The sequence below is a fragment of the Halyomorpha halys genome, unplaced genomic scaffold (genome assembly GCF_000696795.3).
Source record: "Halyomorpha halys isolate HHAL.00 unplaced genomic scaffold, Hhal_1.1 Scaffold231.1, whole genome shotgun sequence".
NCBI lineage: Eukaryota > Metazoa > Arthropoda > Insecta > Hemiptera > Pentatomidae > Halyomorpha > Halyomorpha halys.
This window is the reverse complement of record NW_027114318.1, coordinates 650,300-655,923: the sequence shown is the minus strand read 5'-3', so window position 1 is coordinate 655,923 and position 5,624 is coordinate 650,300.

Sequence of the window (5,624 nt, the reverse complement as noted above, 5' to 3'; positions counted from 1 at the left end):
AAAAAAAAAAAAAAAAAAAAAAAACTGCATACTTTGTTTCATTCATTTTTACCAGATCAAATATCATATGACTGGGTATGAACACTGCTTCAGCAGGAAGTATAAGAGGTGTGGATATTTTTGAGAGAAAAAGAAAAGAACCTAATCAAATTTCCGGAAGGGAGCATATAAAGGGGCTTAACAATACTAGATTATGGATGGAGGGGAGGGGGAAGCCACTGCGTCAAAGGGTTCGTTACACAAAGGGTAGTCCTCTTTTGGCTATACCCTTTTTTTTAAAAATAGAAACGAATACTGAGGCATATGCTAACCTTTGAGCCTTACTCAACAGTCGTTATCCCTTTATAATAGTCCAGGGCAAATTTCTTTATGTTCTTTTTGAAGTCGTACTACTTTCTATTGAAGCGTGTAATGGAGAAGAAAATGTACTTATGTAAAAGGATTCAAAAGTAAATTAATATTTATCACACTATACAGTTTAAACCAAGGTGGATTTGATTTTGTCCACTAAAGACTAAATGGAAAATTTTATTTCTTTTACAAGTGTACATCATTGACTGGAACAAAAAGGATCTATAGTATAAAAATATGACTGGGGTAGTAATTTAATTGTAAATATTTTTTTTCACGTATCGCCCACTAAGGACCACACAAATATCAATGGTTAGGCTTCTTTCGGAGTCTTCATTTTCTTTCTTCCCAACGCAGTTCCATGAACCTCGACTGCCTTTTTTTTCTTTCTTCGGACCACTTCGTACTCATTTCTTTTTCCTCTTCCAATATTGGTGAGATTTTTCAATGTTTTCCTATACGTAACTCTATCAAGGCAGTCGGTATCTGAAATTTTAAGTCTCTTTAATTCCTCTCTCATTTGCTTCGAGTATCCTCCCATGTTTTTATAGCTAAAATTTTTTTAGAGATCTTCTTATCCTGTTCTTGCCCATAGAACTTCAGCCTTCTGATTCTCATCTCGGTTTTCCGGTCTTTGATGTTTATGTAGATCTTAGCCTTTAACCATGTTGTGTTTTCCTAGGCCCATAGATTTTTCTTAAGATCCTCCTTGCTATTTTTAGCAGCTCTTCCAAGTTGGGTAAGCATGTGGTCTCCACCCCGTATAAAATCACAGGCCTTATCACAACGCTGGAATGCCTTAACTTTTCATTGGAGAAGAGGTTCTTCTTATTGTAAATTTTAGGTGTTTGAAAGCTTAAATTTTCTAATTTGGTGGTTTTCTCGCGGATACTCTCTTTCTCAGAACCGTTGTGACAAATTATTTCTCCCAAGTACTTAAATTTTCTGGTCAGTTTTATTTTTCCATATTCAGTGTTTACTATTTTTTTCTTGAAATTTACTTCAGTAGTTTTTATATGTTATATGTAGGCCTGCTTTTTCTGCTATTATTTGCAGGGTATTTATTTGACTAATAGCCCCTTCCTCTGATTCTGACAACAGTGCGAGATCGTCGGCAAATGCCAAACAACTCACTTTTACATGATTGTTTTTGTTCCCTACTCCTGAGTTTTTTTGTTTTTCCAGAATTCCTTCATGATGTTGAAAAGTATTGTATACAAGCCATCGCCTTGTCTTAGCCCTGTTTTTATCTGAAAAGGTTTAATCATAAGACCCTGAAAATTTCACTTTAGATTTTATATCTATCAGAGTCAGTTTTATCAGATTTATGGTTTTATGGTGTACTCCATACTCTTTCAGGATTTCCACTAGGGTTTCTCTATCCACGGAATCGTAGGCCTTTTTAAAGTCAACAAAGGAACTGTAAAGATTTTTCCTTCTGATAGTGTAATATTTTATGAGCAGATTAAGGCTTAAAATTTGCTCCTGACAGGACCTTCCTTTTCTAAAGCCCCCTTGGTACTCTCCTATTTTGTGATCTATTTGTAATTCCAATCTATTCAGAAGGACTTTAGAGAAGATCTTACAAGTAACTGATAGAAGTGAAATTCCTCTATAGTTATTAACATTGGTTTTGGACCCCTTTTTATGTAAAGGATGTATTAAGGCGGTTTACTATTCTTCTGGTATTTCTTCTTTCTCCCAACCGTCCAAAAGCATTTCCATGAATTTCCTTCGGAGCTCATCACTCGTCAACTTTCACATTTCTGCCAGGACACCATTATTTCACCACCAGGAGGCCTTATTATTTTTAAGTGATTTTATTACTTCCTCAATTTCTTTTTCATCTGGTGGGTTTGAATCTATGTTTTGTGGGGTGTTTTTCTCTATCACCAATTTCTCATTAGGTTTTTCACAGTTTTGGAGGTTTTCTAAGTATTCTGCTAGAATTTTACAGTTTTTTTTTCATTGTTTAGGGCTGGAGTTCCGTCTGTAAATAATTTTAAAATAAGTAAATTAAACTCCTTCAAATTCCGTAGGTTCTAAAAATACTACCCACATTGATGGTTTCTATCAAAGAAGGGAATAATGCTGTATTTCTGAAATAGAGGGCTGTATTACCATTCTTGATTTTCGAAAATTAATTAACGAAAACATTAAATAATCCTGGACTTAAGCAGGATCCATGATGGTGACCGGAAATGGTATGGTAAATGTTGGAGGATTCCCTATTGGCTGAAACGAAAAGCATCTATTGTGTAAAAATGAATGGATGAGTAATATTAGATATCTATCCCAAGATTACTCATCCATTCATTTTTATACAATTTAAGTTTATAAAATTAAAAATAAGTAAATAAAACTCTTTTATATTCCTACCTCTATATATATTTTATAGGTTCTTGACAATTTTTTACTCTACAAGGTATTCTAATTATAGTAGGGGATCAACTTTTCATATCGTAGGATCGCAAAGAAAAAAAAGTTGACTCCCTAGGACGGATTCAAACCAGCGCCGCTGCAGTTCTGAGGTTGCAAAGACCTAAGCCTCAACTCCCTCAGCTACAGGCGGCACTTAAGTTCGTAACACTATTCGATCCGAAATTTATTATTTTCATCTGAACCTTTCTTAACACCGTATTCATTCTATCTCATCCACATATTTCTTTAATCCTACCCGAAGATAAACCAACGGTAGTCCCCTGAACTTTCGTAAGGAATTAATTTTGAAGCCAGCGGCTTATCCTCATGACTTGGATTATCACCCAACCTACACCCTGTTTTATTCGGCAACGCAAAAACTCATGGATGTTATAAAATATGCAAAACATATTTAATAACTGAATATGTACGGAATTATATCCTGACAAAGTAAATTAATATGTTGGTAGTATTCTAAAGGTGGTCTCAAAGACACGGCATTCATTTATTACCGAAGATAATAGAAATGGTGGAAAAATATCAGTATTTTTTAAAAGATCTGCTTATATATTTTTGTCTGAAGATATATGATAATATCGATATTCAAATTTGAGAAGCGAAAACCTATATTTAAAATAGAAATATTAACTAAACAAAAAATAGTCTACTAGGAAGGAGGTTTAAGTTTTTGTTTCATAAATTTAGAATTTGTAATATTAAAATTTAAAAACTATATGGAATAGTTCTAGACTTTTTCGCAAATTATTTTTTTAAAAATCCAAATCTATTACTTCCACTAAAAATATATTTATCATTATTGACTTATTTTACTTATATTACCGGTACAAAAAATACTTTATCAGCAGCGCAACGCTAATGAGGCTTACATCTTGGGTTTTGTTGCACTTTAATGTAGTTTTCGCAATGTCGAAAATTTCTGATTGGATATGCGACGTCACTAATTAAATTAATTTATTTAATTGAAGAGAATTAATATAATCTTCCATAATTTAAGGGCATTATGTATTGCTGTTCAAATACTCTTTAATTGATATAAAAAGAAAATGATTCATTGATTGATATTAAAATAGGAAATTAACCAGTACGTTATATTTTGATCCATAATTCCAATACAATATTCACAGAAATTTGTATATACTTAGGCTTTGGAACCACAATGTATTAAAATAATAAAAAAATGTGCTGAACTTCCCTTGCATGTTAGCAATTTTAATTTATGCTTCCTAGATCTAGAGGCTATTTGAAAAGTAAATAAACATATAACCGCAAACATATCATTTGAAAAAATGTATAGAAATTAAAAGCCAAAGAAATCACAGAATGTTAATTATTTTCTTTTAAAGATAAAGAAACGAATTTTAAACAGTTAAATTGCTTTAGATATGTAACTGCCAATGAAGAATAAGGTTACTTTTCATGCAAAACATCAAACCAGCGTAGAAATCTCATCAGAAAAAAAAACCCTACATACAATCCAATCAGGTATACTAATCCTCTTCACCTTCAAAGTATCACGTATTACTACGAGAAAAAAAATATTTATCAACTTTTCTAAACGATTCCGCCATCCACCGCTTGGATCCCGGCCAGATTATGGGAGAAAGAAAAAGTTTCAACTCTAACTGAATGCGAATATATCCGAGAATATATTTGACCGTTTTATTTCTGTAACCTTTCTGCTATAAATTATTTGAGAAGTTTAATGCACTCTGAGTTCAATGCAGAATTCTCAGAATAGGGTATTTGACGACAAGAAAAAAAAATTAAAATTATGTTAATATCATTGTCAGTCAACAACCTAATCATATATGTTGTAATTAGTATAGATACAGGATTAATTTCTAATTTAAATAACTAAAATTTTTAATCAGTTTTCGGACAGAAAGAAAACGCAAGCCACCATGATGGTATCATATGTGACGTCATTTAGACAACAAACACTGATTTAGCAATTCACCCTTTTTAGCTGTTTTTTTTAATTATTATTTATTTTACTGTTAAAAGAATTTTCATCTTTTTTTTTTCAAAAACAAGCATGGAATACAGTTTCATGAACGTACTTCTGTGAAAGTACTTCATGTCAGAATCAATGTAAGCGATTTTTTTTTGCAACAAATTCTAGAGAATATACTTTAAATTGCAGTTTCTTTTCAGCTAGATGGCAAATAATTACGTTTTTAGTTACTATAGGTAGTCTTTCCTAATAAATATAATCTCTAATGAATCTAAAATTCATATCTCGCTTTATACTTAGTTCCAAGTGATCATCACAAAAACATAATCTATTATTTAGATTCGATGATAATTTTGGATCCCTTCTAGCCAGCTTTGACCAAATTTTTCTAGTTTTGACATCTTTTGGCACTTAGATAAAAGATTTTTGATGAACCTTTATAGGAGTATTTTTGCAATTAGGATTTGGAACAAAGAAAACTAAATTAAAAGGAGCGACGTCATGCTGATATAATAATCGCGGCTTGCTTTATTGTGAGGCAAAAAAAATAAATAAATAAATTTTAATGGGTATTTTGAAAAAAAAAAAAACAGGACGATTTTTTCTTATGGCTCCACAAGGTCTGCAGATCTTTGGCCAGGGTGGTGTGGTTTGGGTAACCAGCCTTCTCCAAGCCTTCCTATCTAAGACTTCTGTTCCCCTTTTCTCCATTCAGCTCTTTGGCATCTTTGTTAATTATGTCTATCCATCTGGTTCTTGGCGTCCCACGTGGTCTCTTGCCTACTATACTATTTAGAAGACTCATTTTTTATTTTTATTTTAACAATTAAATGTAAAACTTGTAAAAAGTGTTAATTCTGATGTTATGAATATATAT